Source organism: Falco biarmicus, chromosome 3 (genome assembly GCF_023638135.1).
Source record: "Falco biarmicus isolate bFalBia1 chromosome 3, bFalBia1.pri, whole genome shotgun sequence".
Lineage (NCBI taxonomy): Eukaryota > Metazoa > Chordata > Aves > Falconiformes > Falconidae > Falco > Falco biarmicus.
Window position 1 is genome coordinate 38,801,456 of NC_079290.1, and position 15,766 is coordinate 38,817,221.

General features: G+C 44.6%; 1 protein-coding gene across 1 annotated transcript in view; it reads right to left on the bottom strand.

Annotated features, from left to right (window-relative positions):
- ZFHX4 (zinc finger homeobox 4) overlaps positions 1-3,622 on the bottom strand; it is a 149,506-nt gene extending 145,884 nt beyond the window's left edge. The window contains exon 1 of the mRNA XM_056332857.1: positions 3,244-3,622. The gene's annotated coding sequence lies outside the window, so the exon portion shown is untranslated. The remainder of the gene's footprint in view (positions 1-3,243) is intronic.
- Between the last annotated feature and the right edge of the window lie 12,144 nt (positions 3,623-15,766).

Here is a 15,766-nt window from a genome sequence, read left to right on the forward strand (position 1 = left end):
TTACCTGACCTTTCTTTGTTCCTTGGGTAGGTTTCACTTTTGCAGATTTACGACTTTTCCCTCTATATTTCATTGACCCTCTATGTTCATTATCATAAAAATGAAAACTATTGAATACATGTTTATGTTGACAAAGTCCAAAAAGACCACGACTAAAGGATAAAGAGATGCTACAATGCACTGTGAGGATCTCTAGATCATACACTATAAATATTCAAGCACAGATAGCACGAATAACTGAATAATCCTGGTGAGCCCCAGCTCTGGAGCCAGGTGCAAGAGGTTAAAACAGCTGGCTAGCCATCTTTTATTTTGTGTGCCTTCCTACCGGCTGAAACCGCAAACGCTGAAAACTAGCAGATATTCCCTCAAGGTTGATTGGGTTTTTTTCGTTGTTTTTTTTTTTTTTTTTTCATTTCAACCAGTTTAGTAGGATCCCCCAGTCGAGAAAAGAGAGAAACTCCTTAAATACAGTCAGTTGAATAGGAAGTGGAGCAATGATGATTAAGGCTCTTCCCACACACACACACCCAAACCTTCAACCCCCCGTTTATTTCCATAATCTTTGTGCACCTTCCCATCCAAATGTTTGTACTCCTTATTTCAAAGAAAAACACTCCGGATCGTTCTGTCAGTTTTGCCAGTAAATATAAAGTAAAACAAGTGTTGATGGCACTGAGAGTGTTACATACCCAGTCTGTGTTTTTGCATTGCTCTCAATGGAAGCGATCGATGCCCATGTCACAGTCGCGTCCCAATCGCAGCCAAGTCTCTGCCTCAATCTAACCAACAACAGGCAGGGCTGCAAAGGCTTCTCACTACCTCTTCCATCCATCCACCACCAAACTAAAAATATAATGCTACATATGATCTTTTTAAACACTCCACCACCGCTCCTAAGGATCGAGCCACTGCAAATCCAGGGGAAACACAATTGGAAAAAAAAAAATACACCATCAAAGAAAACACCCTCAGAGCAACCACCCCAAAAGCACCCAAGCCCTTTCTTTCCACTCTCTTTCTTGCTCTCCTCCTGCCAACTACATAATCCTTGATTAAAAACGGAACGAGGCTAATAAAAAGAAAATTAAAAAAAAAAAAAAAAAAAAGGAGGACGGAATGGAGCCGAGGAAATGCAACTGTCAGAAAACGGGATGGTCAGACTTCCTGAGTGAACCTGCCTGTGTCTGGCTTAATGTAAATCCACCATCTTCAGCCTGGCAAGTTGTCTTTTGGTTGGTTTGTGGTTTTTTTTTTTTTTTTTTTTTTTTTTTTTTTGGTGGGGAGGGGGGTTTTATGTTTGCGATCTCTGCCTTGGTACCTAAGGAGGAAGAGGAGGAGGAGGGTGTGTTATTGTATGGTGGCTAAAGCCTCCTCGGGACGGCGCTGAGGTGAAACAGGCTGAACCCGACTGATGTGGCTCCTCTCTCGGTTGGACCCAGTGCCCTAAGCAGCCGATGAGAGACCCCCGGCCGCCCGGCTCGCAGGTAACAAAAGAAATACCAACCCGTGCATTTTCTGCTGCCTCTACTGGGGAGTCACAAGGAGGGGGGGGGGGGGGGGGGGGGGGGGGGAGGGGGGGCGAGAAGATGCAGGAGGGGAGGAGTGAAGGGGAACCGCCGTAAGTTGCCATCGGATGGGGTGAAAGTTTATTAGCATTTTTGCAGGAAATTTCATGTAAGGCAAGAGGGGGAAGCAGGGACGCGTCTGCCATTAGCCGCCGTGATGGGAAGGGATGCACTTGATTCTGGCACGGGCAGTTAGAGCAGGAACCAAACTGCCTTCTCGCTGTTTATGAGCTTTTTTTGTTTTGTTTTTGGTTTTTTGTTGTGGTTTTTTTGCTTGTTTTGGTTGGGTTTTTTTGTGGGTTTTTTTCTTTAAACACCTTAGTCCTCGGTTTAAAAAAAACATAATAGACGTCTGTCCCGCAAAACAACTCCCCCGCCCCCCTTGAAAAACCTCAGAAAGGCTGCGCTGAAAGCAGCCTCCTACGCTGCCCGCTACGGCACGGCACGGCACGGCACGGCACGGTGAGGATGCTGGGGGCTCCGCCGGCGCCCGGCCGGCAGCCGCCCACAGGCAGCTGCAGCCGCGTATCCCCGCTGGCGGGGCCGCGCCGCGCCGCGCCGGGCTGTGCCGTGCCGCCTCCCCGCGCCGCGCCGGGCTGTGCCGCCCGGCGCCGGGCTGGGCTGTGCCGCGCCGTGCCGTGCCGTGCCGGGCCGCCTCCCCGCGCCGCGCGGCGAAACTGACAGAGGCAGGGCACGCTCCTAACGGGCTCCTCTTCCTCCTGCTGCCAGAGACGGCAGCCAGCAGCGCGATCCCCTGCGCGCACACACACACACAAACACGCACACACACCCGCACAGCCTCCCCTGCCTCTGCTCCTGAGAAACCTACCTGCACAATAAAAAAAAAAAAAAGGGGGGGGGGGGGGGAGAGGGGAAAAGCACCCCACACCTTCTCCTGTACACACGCACGCAGTCAGGGTCCCCATCGCCCTGCTGGCTTCCGCCCCCCCCCCCCCCCCCCGAAAGCGAAAGTTTGGGAGGCCGAGGGGGGTGGAGATGGGGAGGAGAGGGAAGGAGGGTGGGAGAGCGGAATGCGCCTTCAAAAAGCACCTCAAAGTTTTGGGGGGCACCGAGCTGCGAAACAAGAGTGCGAGCTCTGAAGGGGCTGGCAAGCGATGACTTCTGACAGCCGTAACGTCTTTCCTAAACTGACAGTATTCCCCCACTCCCCGAACTCCCTACAAAAAAAAGCGAAATAAAAAGTGGGGGGCACCCCCCGAACCTCTTCTGCAAACTGAACAGGGTCCTCCACTTAATCTGAAAGTTACAGCCCGAAAGAGAAAAAAACCCCAAACCTACAGCCCCAAAGCAAAACAAAAAAAATATATACACAAAATGTAATCGCCGGAATGAAAGAGAAAGGGAGAGAGAGAAAGAAAGAAGGGAGAGAGAAAAAGCAGCCCCTCCTTCCCAAACCAGAGTAAATACTGTACCTAAAAATGGGGAAACAGGCAGAAAAAGGGGGGAGACAGAGAGGGGAGAGGTACACGGGATCTGGGGATGTGAGTGTGTGTGTGTATGTGAGAGAGAGAGAAAGAGGCACAGAGAGAGGGAGAGAGAGAGGGAGAGCGAGAGCGAAATATCAAAGATTGTGCAAGATCAGCCTGGAAAGATAATCGATACTCGACCTAAATTTAACACAAACTACTCAATAAAAGTTAAAGAAAAAACTTACTTTCCATTTCCCCTCGCAGTTCCTACTGGATCTTCGCCTCTTTTTTTTGTTTTGCTTTATTTACTTAACAGCTGATCACATCCAAGTAAACGAGAGAAGGTTCATTAAAAAAATAATAAAAAAAAAATAATCCTCCAACTTTATTGGGTGAAAATAAAAATGATTGAGCAAGAAGTGGGGGGCATGGAGCGGTCCTTTGGGGTCCGGGAGTTGTTAAAGCATGTGCCGACCGCGGTCTCGCTGTTTGGTTGTGAAGGGGTTGGGAAAAGGAGGAAAGGAAATGAAAATCCGATATGTCTTTATTCTGCTAATTATTATCGTTTTAGCCCTGTTTAAAAAAATGGCTGATTAAGTTGAGTGCGCATGTCTTTGTGTGTCTATTCCCGATATGCACTCTGGGAATGAGAGAGAGAGAGAGGAGAGGGAGAGAGAGGAGAGAGAGCGAGAGAGGGAGAGAGAGGGAGAGGGAGAGGAGAGGGAAGAGGAGAGGGAGAGGTGTAATTAGTGAGGTGATCAACATTCTCCGGGCTGCAAATGACGCGCAGCCCCGGAGCCGGGGAAGCCGGAGCTGCCGCGGCTGCCGGGGGCTCGCCGGGGCTGCGGGAGCCACAGAGCCAGCCCAGAGAAGAAGGGGCAGCAGAAAGGAGCTCATGGATACAAACACAAGTCTGCAAACTTCATTAGTAACACAGACACACACGCACAGGCACACAAAGTAGATGGCTAGGGAAAATTAAAAAACAAAAAAAGGGGGTGTGTGTGAAGACAGACTTGCTTTTTTAACTGTTCAGGAACTTAAAAGAAACGGGTCTACATTAATTATTCCATCAGGGGGAAATTTCTGTCTGTCAGTCTGTCTTTCTCTTCCCTTTTCTCCCTTTTAAGGGGGTTTAATGAAAAATATATGTTTGCACTGGGGTAATGAATGTATGACACCTCTGAAAGGAAAGATAATATATCTAAGATAGGGAATAATTGCCCATGCAGAGATAAAGATGGATTTATTTACACACATACACATGCACACATGCGTGCACTCACTTCCTACATCATATTTACACATATGCACATACACTCCACATACACACAGTTACACCAAACATAACACGCTTTATTTGGTGGCCGCCATGTAATTGCTTGGAGATAGCAACAAAGTAAAAAGCAAAGCCTTCCAGAATATACAATATCAACTGTAAACAGCCTTATCAAAATCAAGTAAATATCAGCCCAGGGAAAGAGACTCTTTGCATACAAGACAGGTTTCATGCATATACATGCATTGTCTTCCCCTTTCCTTATGAGTATTGATACTTTATTAATATTTTATCTACTATATTTTACCAGACACCTTTCATTCTTGGGGGGGGGGGGGGGGGGAGGCAGGGAGGGGTGGATTATTATGATGAAAACTAGGGTAGAATGTACAGATGTCATTATAAATGGGAATCTTCTACAAATACTTTCCTGTGTGGGGTTTAAGAAGATTGCTTCTCATTTGAAAATCTAATTATCTTAACCTAATACTGCAGATGTGAATATGACTGACACTTTCATTAAAAGATAATTAACTAAAACTCGGAATAGACATACTTTAAAATACCCCCTACTGAAGATAAAAACATGACTATTCAAAGAGCATCCGAATACACCGCAGGAACACGTGCAGATTTTTGATAATGCTATTCCAGAAATGGGTATACCAGAAACGGTCACTAAGTCACAGTTACATGCAAGAGATATTTACAGTACCAAGGACTCCGTGCAGGTGAACCATAACCTTAGAGCTGGCATGCCTTTGAAGTTCATGATTCCTGCGATACACATCAAAACCTTGTCTTAGGCCTTAAACACCAAAAAACAGCAGGAAGGTTTTATCACAACCTTCCATTAAAAGTGCACGCACACAACAACAACAAACTAGCAAAAACCTGGATGGTAGAAATACACACCTCTCTGGGCCTTAAACCACCTACTCCAGCAGAACATTTTGCAAATACTGGAACTAACGCTAATAGGAAAATCCCCACCTGATGATGAATTAAGGTTGCCCTTAAGGAAGCACAGGCCAGTGTCAGGAACAGTGTCTAAAAGCAGATGTTTAAGGCCAGAGTGAAGGTCCTGATAGTTTGGGGTTTGTTTTTGGGGTTTTTTGTTTGGTTGGTTGGTTGGTTTGGTGTTGGTTTTTTTTTTGGGGGGGGGTGGGGTGGGGGGGTGGGGGGAGAGGGAAGAAAAGGTCTTTGGGAAGGAGAGAGGGGGGAAAAAAGGTAAATAAAAAAATTGCCAACCTGAAAGTACAGCTATTCCAAAAATCGGAGCCTGCCAATAAAGCGGGAAAGGAACCTTACCCCAGTCCAGAGGAACCTTACTTCAAACTTCAGGAAAATCTCCAAGACTCGAACTTAAGGAGAAGTCAGGGGCACTTGAGGGTTCGTGAGAGCAACTTTATTCCTTTTTCAAACCTCACCTAAGTATTACACCAACTGATCAATGAAAAAATAAAAAAAGTGAGCAATGTATGCAGATTTCCACAGGCACTGCACCCTGTGAATGAAGGTAATAAGGAAACTAGTGATATTCTGCATCGTTGTTTACCAGGTGGAAAAAGAAATGCAAACAAAGAGTGAAAATGAAATCTCTGAAACCAGCTTACAGTTATCAGATTGAGGGGTATGATGGAAAGAGGGCTTTTAGGCTTAAATTGTGGACGAAACGGGAGTCTCAGAAGGATGCATTGTCCATTCAAGTGCACGCCTGAAGGATGGTAACACATTTCCTAAGACTGAAGACAATTAAATACAATGTGATGGAGAAACACCTCAGAACAATACATCTATTTCAAATTCAAGTGAAGAAACACGTATGCTTAATGTCATAGAAGAATTAGGAAACGAAGACAATTTCAAGTCAGTCGTGTCCCCCCTCTTCCCCCCCACCCCCACCCCCCCGCCTTTATTCCTGGTGCTTTTTTCCTGGTGAAACATCAATATCATTAGTGTCATTAATGTCAAAACACCAATCGTCAGAACAGTCAAGTCATTCTTTTTTGGCTGTAGATTTTTTCCCTTTCTTCTTGGAGGGGGATATAGGTTTATGGTGTTCTTGAGTTACAGCTAAAGGAACAAAGGGGCGGGGGGGGGGGGGGGGGGATAGAGGCAGGAACTGCGAGAGGAGAGTCCACATTTTTTCAGGGTTTCTTCTGCCACTGTTTACTGTCCTTCCTAACGTTTTTATCGCCTCTCTCTTTCTCTCTCTTTCTCTCTCCCTCAAAATAGTAGCTATCGGGGAGGGGGTCTGCGTGTAGGGGGAAAAAAGGCACTACGGGATGTTAACAGTTTAGAAGAAACCCGGGGATCGCCACGTAGCTAGGAAAAATCGAAGAAGGTTAATTCCGGGAGGCAGCAGCAGCAGGTTTGTGGGATGTGATAAGAGCGGAGCGCGGCGCGGGCTGGGGGAGGCAGGCGAGGAGGACCCGGGGCCGGCCGGCGCGGCTGCGGCTGCGGTGCGGCTGCGGTACGAGCCGGCGGGCGGCGGGCAAGCTCCCCGGCGGCGCGGCCCGGCCCGGCCCGGCCCGGCCCGGCTCCCGCTCCCCTCTCTCCTCCCTCTCCCGCTCAGCTGATCGCCCCCGAAGGCTCTCGCCTAACCTCTCAGCTCCTCTCCTCTGGTCTCGGTGGACCCCCCCGCCCACCTCCTCCGAACTTCTCCTGCAGGCACTGTTACACATTTTGGGATTTTTTTCGAGCCTCCTGTTGAAACCACAGAAAGCCTTTGATAGTGACGTTACATTTCAAAGACAGGGAAAGGAAAAAAACCCACAAACACACCACCCGAACAAACCCCTCAGCCTTCTCTGTCCTCCACCACCTCCAGCCTCAGCCCCAAGGAAAACTTATTGGCCTGGGCGAGACCGATCTGGTGGGGACCAGAGCCCGAGACTGACCATTCTCTAATAGACAAAGAAATCCCAGCCTAAACCGGGCTCTGTTACACCACCTCTCCAAGCTCATTTCACTCCCTAAATCTGCTCTGCGGACACACAGGGGCACAAGGATCTGCATAATTACAGCCACAGCCGCTCCCCTTTTTAATAAACCGACATAATTCCCTAATCACCGTCCCCTTCCCCCACCTTCTCCTCTCTCCCCAGACCCCAACCCAAGGGAAGGGGGATCCGTGTCTTTTTACTGCGTTCCCTAAGTCTATAGATGAGCTCAGTTTGAAACGAGGTATTACAAGATTTCAGTGTTACAGACCCTTTATCTGAGCTACAGACACTTTCAGATCCCCAGCCCCCACCTCCTCTCCTTTTTGTTGTCTCTTCTCCTCCCGGGGGCTATTTGACAAAGGCAGTGTGTTAACTAACATTTTTGTTTAACTCAGCAACTTCTTTTCAAAACATACTTAAACCTGATAGCAATCTCTTGTACTTTTTTTTTCCTTTTTTTTTTTTTTTCCCCGAGATGAAATTGATTCTGAACCCAAAGCGTTTGACTATTATTAATTATTTCTTTCTTTGCAGGTATCACGTATAGAAATCCATTGATAATTTACAACACACACACACACACCACCCCCCCGCCCCCCCATCAAACACATTCCAGTACACGCTAAACAGGGCTGCGGGGGGTGGGAGTGGAGGGGGGTGGGGGCTAGGGAAAGAAAATAAAAATCTCCGATTTGATTCCTGGAAAGTTTTGTTCGAAAAAGAAATAAAACAACAGTAGCATATTGCGTTTGCAATTCTGCCCTCACTGCCCCAAATTTGGCATTCACCTACTGAAAGTGCGTCTAACGAGCAGTGACCTAAGAGGAAAATCACAGCCGAGCAGTATAGACATCTCGCTGAGATTTTGAGCTAAATAGTGCCGTTCCCGATTGGCTTTTGTTGTTGTTGTTGTTATTTTGGCTGGAGCCGCACAAAACCGCGCACCCGGACGTTACTATAAATAAAAGCCTTCCAGGTCTAAGTCTGCTGCCGGCGTTTCCTCCGGAGCCTTAACAGCCCTTTTTCAGCTCCTTTCTTGGGCAGATCGCGGGGATTAAATGCCCTGAACCTGAGCTCCTGGCCTTGGATGGGAAGGGAAAGAAAAAGGGAGAGGGAGAGACAGAAAGGAGAGGGTGAAGGAGCCAGGCGCCCTCTGGGCTTTCAGAGGTCAGCGCTTTGACAGTGCTCTGACCTCCCTCCCCTCCCGGCAACCACCCCAGTGTTTATAAACAAAAACAGTCAGGACTAGCCCCAAACAATAGCAATTCACCAACTTCACAGACACTTCACTAGCTCTTATGCAAATCAAGGAAAACGACCGCTTACCACCGCTCCCCCCCATCCCCTCCAGAAAGCCCAAGAGCATATTTCCAGCAGTGATATATCCAAGGGAAAAATTTTACATTCTATCCTGGAAAAGGACAAAAAGGGACTTCAGAAATAAAACGGTTCTGGTAGAAAGACAGAAAAAAAGGGAGAAAAAGCCAATAAAACTGCCGATCTTACTGCAGAAAGAGGAAAGTTATGAAATATTTATACCTAAATCCAACAATCCACACTGCCAATAAAACAGGAATCTTTGTTGTGTAGACAATATGCTAAACTACCTCTGCGACAAACAGCGATTATAAAGCAACCAGGAAAAGTTATTTTCGCCCAAGGAGCCAAGTTTTCAAAGAAAACGTGTGGATTTTACAGCTAAATAAAAGCCACCACCTCTGTGTTATCCGTAAAAACTACACATAAATTAGAAGCACCGTTAAAAGAAAAAAACCTTCCAGCAAGCAAGCAGCACATCTGATCTGACTTACAAAAACGTATAATTAAAACCATCTTTAATTACAAAAAGCAGCAAGCGAAAACTAAATGAATCAATGCTTTCTCCCCAAAATGTTGTCCGCCAAGGTATAGAAATGATAGTTCTATAGTCCTGCATTAAAGCGTAACTGAAACTCCACAGTTCAGGAATTGATTACGCGATAAGGAAGAAAAAAAAAAAAAAAAAGAAAAAAAAAACCCCAAACCAAACCCAAACCACAAACCCAACGTAAAAGAAAAAAAAGGTCCTAATGATTTTCAAACTTATGTTTAAAAATGATGAAGATCAGAAAAGGTTGGAAGAAAAGTTAAAGGAAATATACCTCAAGAGAAAAAAGACCATCTCCTTTTCTTCTTTGTCTATCAGTCTCCAGTTAAAGCATATGGAAAATGTTTTCAAAATGCCTAGATTTGGCACATTGTCATTGCAAAGAGAGGAGCGCAGTGATGCTGTTATAGAAAATGGGAAATAAATTCAGGATTGGGTGCTGCCTCCTTCAATGCGGATTTATCTAAGTTTAATTTAATATTCCGCAATCACTGTATGATCGCATATAATTCACCAAGATTTTTAAGGGCTTTGCCTAAATACGTTGACCACAGGCACAAAGTAATTTAATCAGATTATTTCCTTCTTTTATTTGTGTTTAGTTTTCTCATTAGAAACACTTTAAATTGCAATTGTAAATAATAGAAATGATGGAATATTAGGTTTGGGGTGAACAAACGCTCAGAGAAGGCATTAGCTTTATTAAAATTATTCTGAACGTAAAATCAAGAAGCACAAAATGGTTGTTTGTAAAACACTAAACCTTTAATCGATTTATTGGCATTCCGATCGATTAGATAAACGGAAATCTATAGTAAACATAAAAGCATTTAAAATATTTTTCTCTCATTTATAAACAAAACTTTTCTTTTCAGTAGAAAAAAATGATTATCAAACGACTAACAGGAAATTCTTCAGATATCAAATTACGATAATAAAATTATTTCCACATGGAAAGGGATAATGACAATGATGATAGTAATTATAATAATGAATAATTCAACAGCCCTTTGACATATATGGAAGAGCCTAGTTCAAAAACAGCTTTTGAAGGGGGCTACTTTTAGGGGATTTTTAAAAATAAAATTGAATTTTGAGGCTGAAATGCTTAGATCAAGTGACAGTTTAGGTGCAAGTGCTAAAAACGCGTTAATTTTTTCCAGCATTTTTCAGGCGGGAGCGTTCACTTTGACATCGCCCTTTAAATTAAGTTACGACTTATTAGCAGAAAATAAGTATGTAAATAGATAAGCTACCCCTGAAATTGGGGGGGGGGGGGGGGGGGGGGGGCGGCGGGGGGCGGGAATTGTATCTTCACGCCAGGCGATGGGGACCCTTTACCTTGTAATTTAAACGATTTGCCTATCTCGCAGTGTACCTTTCAGATTACAGAAAAATTCTGCAAGCAATAATGTATTTGACCATTTAAGTGAAAGAACACAATTTATTTAGGGGTGGAGGGTGGGGAACTGCAAGCCGGAGAAATGCAGCAATCAGAGCTTGTGGCATTCTGGCTGCGTGAAGAGGAAGTGTTGCTGTAACGGGTATTATGTTTATTTGATAAAGAAAATCAATGAAAGTGGCTGTAAAGTAGTTAGTGAGGCGTGTGTTTGGGACTCGGGTTGAATAGTGACTCCAGCGGGCTGGTCGATGAGCTCTAAGAGCTCTGGAAATCTAACCTAACTCTCAGAGTGAGCTCTCTCTCACTCAGTGCTGCACCTTCCCTAGGCTGGGAGACTTCAGTCCTTGTCTCCTCCCTCTGTCTCCTTCCTTCTCTCCCCACATCCCTCCCTCTGTCCCTCCTTCCCTCTCTCTTAGTTTTCCGCTCCTGCGTTCCTTCTTCCCATCCGCTCCAGCTGTTCCCTCTCCCAGGTTTATTCGCTCTCCTTAACCTCTCCCATTCTCTCTCTCCCTCTCTCACTTTCATTCTCTCTTCCCATCTCTGCCGTAGCTGTTTTCTCCCTGTCCAGCTGGTCCTCTAAGTTTTCCTGTACTCCTGGAGCCTTCGTCCTCCTCTAATTCTCTTCCTCTCCTCACAGCTCTCGGTATTCCTAAGTTTTCTTCCTGCCTTTTTCCTATCTGTCCTCACCAGCCAAATTTATCTCTTAGTTTGGATTGGTTCCTCCGGACATGTGCTATATTAGTAATTATCCCTACTCATTTCCCGTTCACACACCCATGCTGAAGAGATGAGCGCACCCCTCTCTTTTCCTCAGTTGGGATATTTTAAACATTTGCTAATCTTCAGCGGTGCTTTATTTCAGACCTTCTGCAGCTATTTCCCCCTTTTCTCCCGGTAATCTTCATTCCCTCTAATTTACAACAGAAATGTTTCTCCTCCTCCTTTTCATTTCCTACTTTACAATTTCCTTTGGGGTTTCTAAATAGTAGTATGTCCTTTGCATTTCCTTACCCCCATGTCTTTCACTGTTTCACTTCAGCTATTTTATTTACCCGGTTGCTAGAGGACTATTTCATTCCTTAACAAGTTTATCTCCTTGTCTTTCAGCCCCAGCCTATAAAAAAAAAAGGGGGGGGACACGGGGGGACGGAATACCACCAGAAAAAAAGTTGAGCTTGTGGCTCTTTTCTGCGAAGTAACTTGGTTTCAAACTTCTGGTTTGGATTATGTGTCATTCTCTATTTTCCCTTATCGCATCCCCCCGTTGCCCTCCCCATCCCCCTTCGCTAATAACGTCTTTAGTGTGGTCAATGTTAAATATGGCAGATCTCTGAAAAATGCTTCCTCTCCAGCGCTCTGCTGGAATTCATTACCCGTCCCCCTCTTCCCACCCCGCGGAGTCCGCGGGCCCCGGCGCGGCCGCCTGCGCGGAGCCCCGCGGAACGTCCGCGCCGCCGCCCGCCGCCGCCGGGCAGCGCCCCCGAGCCGCGGAGCCGCCGCTGCCGCAGCCCCGACCCCAGCCCCCGCGCGGGGACCGGCCGCTGCGCTCCCGCGGCGCCCGCGCCCGGTGCGGAAGAGCAGCGACGCCTGCGGCGGGGGCGGCCCGGGGCAGGGGGGCGCCGGGGGCCCGTCCCCTCCGCGGGCCCGGCAGGTGCGAGGGCTCCGCACCGGGAGGAGCGCGCCCCGCGCAGCTCCGCGCCGGGGGGCGCGAACTCGCCCGCGCTGCCTGCCCTCCGCTGGCGGCGGCTGCGCCCTCCCCGGGGAGGTCAGCTTCCCCAGCCAGCTACCTGCCCTCCTCTGTGCGGGGGGCGAAGGTGGGGTTTGGGATCCGGTTCCTCACCTCCACCCACCACAATCACTCCCTTTTTTCCCCCCTTTCTTGTTTTTTGGCCTTTTTCCTTGTGGTGCCCTGATTGTCTGGAGCGGGATCTAGACGAGGGATCCCCGCTGGCAAAGTCCCTCATGTGCTGCTAGCTGTGACACATGCTACGTGTGTCGCCTTTGTATGTCCCTGGTTGGTCCACATGCACTCAGCCTGCAGTTTATTGCAGGATTTGCTTTTCGCGTGTGCAGGGAGTGCTGGAATAAAGCAGCATTTCAAAGGGTGCCACTGGAGTTGATGTTTCAGGCCTGCTCTGTTTTTTAAATAAACCTTAACCCGAGGAAATGATTGTTCCAGGTTACATGGCCCTACCTGGTCCTTTGTTTCATTATTTGGTTTTTCTGTTTCGTTCTCGCGACAGTTCTTTTTAAGAAGCCGGAGGAAGAAATCTAATTTATTAATTTCATCCATATTGACTGAAACGTTTTCACTCTTTTACATATGGCTGGAGTTATGTTTAGACTTACTTTTTCTCTGTAGGTACACACATGCAGTGAACAGGATGGGCCCGATCCTGCCAGCCCCTTCTTGAGTGAGTAAAGGTAGATCTGGCCCGTTGTCAGAAACTCTCGCTACCGTCAGGGCCGCTGTTTGGCGTGAAGTCTGATAAAACGGCTTTACCTATTCCACGCACCTATACCCAAAACTAATGTCACCTAGCTCATGTAATTCAGGTTTACTAAAAGCATGCTATATGTTTCTCTAAGTAAGTCTCTTATAACTGTATCTTTCTGCTTAGCTTAAATGTATTTCAGGGAGGAGCAGAAGTTTTTACTTTAAATGTTTCATAGTACCAACACAGGCACAAATGGAAATTAATATTTTAGAAAGTTTCAGGCAAAATATAATCCACAAACAAGGTAAACAATATCATCCAAAAGTCCTATTAACTAAAACCCAGTGTAGAAGTGTACATGTTACAAGTATTTGCCCAGGAACTTAGACTGTTAAATTCTGTCGATATCTCCATCACCCCTGAAATTATTGCTCACCTATATCCACAGTGACCCCAAATTGTCAGGGAGAAAGCCTGCCAGTTGTAAATCCACACGGGGCTACAACAGGATTGCAATTTATTATAAAACAGAAATGTTACTGAAGGGAAAATTGGTGCCTATTCCCAAGTCCACACCTGAAAGGAACACACTTTCCAGAAATAAAGATCTTACAGAGGGTTGTTTAACATTTCTTGTGAGATAGCAGCATCACATTAGATTATATTTATTCTGAATTCTTTTTAAACCACTGTAAATGCTTTTTAAACCAAATTGTTTTAAAATAAAAGAGACTGCTGAAATTCAACAACACCTTGAAAAAATTAAAATATGTACTTAGGTTGCAGACTTTATATGTGACACCACATTATAGAATAGTCGAGATAGAGATATACTTTTTCCTTCTTTCTTCAAAATGATCTAGCTAGGAATGATATTCTTGTTTCCCTCTGAAATGATTTTAATGACTGCAGAAATCTTTTTGATATAATTTAAAGGAGGAAATGAAGGACTATTATAAAACTAAATTTAAAAGTATGTTTTCATACTTTGAAAGTAAAATCTGGAATATATGTATTTTGGGGGAGATCTTGTATATGCGATACGGAAAGCTTATTTTAAACAAGTGTGTATGTGCATTCCTTCAGATGACAGTGTGCACACTGTAGTGAGAGTCATAGAATTTTTTATCTTTTGGTCTACTTTAACAGAAAATTATTGTATTGCATTGCAAGATATGCATAAACAAATTGAAAGAGCATCTGAAATGAAATTTATTCATAAAGATGAAATAAATTTAAATATCTAAAATGTTATTGTTTATGAAGAAGTGTTTGTAAAACACCTAATTCTAAAGAGGTGATCACATGATTTTTAAATATTTACTCCCCAAATAAAATTGTGGATCCAAAAAGATGCTAACCTGCCTGCACAGTGTGGACAACTTTCCCCTTTCAGTTCATTTCTGGTGTCAGTAATAATAATGAACACAGGAAACGTGTTCCGTTCTTTTGTCCTTAAACTCCTTTCAAATTATCTCTTCACAGAGACATCCTGAGAAATTAGAACTACCCTAGGAATCAGTATTTCCACCAAATAATTATTTTAAAACTGAATATCTCTGCCGTTTGCCTTTCTTTTTTCAGTAGATAGTAGTGAATATTGATCAATAAGGTAATCATCAGTAAAAAAGAAATAAAAAATAAACCTAAAACATGCTGTAAGGCATAGATATTTTTATATTTGTGCTAAAATGTTTGGATTTTCTTTTATTAGGAAGCCTTCATAGATTATTAAATTGCACCTGATCCAGTCAATAATGAAGTTAACTACCAGCAGGTAAAATGCTGTATTCTGTGTAAGGTTTGTACTTTAGCCCCACAGACACTTCATATCCTTGTTCCACCTTACTTTTGTTAATATAATATTATTCAAACTTTTATTTTGGGACTGTCGTAAGAAGTAAAACATAATGTGTGTGTGCACACAGAAACAACTGCTCTGTCCCTTTTTCACACAAAAATATTTGCGTGTAGCTATATATTTAGATGGATACGAAGGTCTGTTCTGTTTTTGGTTTTGGCACAGTAATTAAGGTAGCAGGATTCAGATATGGTTTAATGCTGAACTTTCAAAATTTAACATTAGAGTTCCTGGTTCATCTACAACAGGATGGATACTGTGTTTATAGAGTACATTCTTGACCTTACCTGAGTAAGTACTTTAAGTTAAAGTATGAGATGCACCTAGAGGGGTAATACATTGAGTTTAATAGGAAGACAGTTAATAACCTTTTTTCATCCTCATGCACTATCAATCATGGCTGTCACCAGTCTGCTGAATCAAAGCAAAAGTGTTCTTCACAGATGACTGATTAGAAACGCAAAATCACAAGATCCATCTTCATGGTCACTTTTATTATAGTCATTTTTAAACTGACAGCAACCTGCTCAGTTTCAGCAGACTGGGCATCACAAATAGTGTCACTCAGTGCAGCTAAGCATGAGAAGATGTTGGCTGGATTATACTTAAAAATAATTAGGCCCAAAGCCTTTTGTGGAAGCAAGAAAAAGGATTTTCTTAGTTCCAGCCCCATCTTTTCAACACCAGCAGTAGCCTACGCTTTTACAGTGGGTTACCATTAGAAAATATTTTCATTCTTCCACTTCTATTGAATTAATCAGTTTTAAGTGGCCCTTGGATACTTTTTAGAAACAACACCTTTGCTGGTAATGTGACCAGTTCAGTTTTGATATAACCACTCTTAAGCATAGGTTTAACATTGCATACTGCTGTTTGTATAGTACAGTGATGAGTTGGTTTCCAGCCTTCTGAGGAATATTGCAAAAGCTAATTATCTGGTTAACTAGATTTGTTTCAATAACATTGTCTCCTG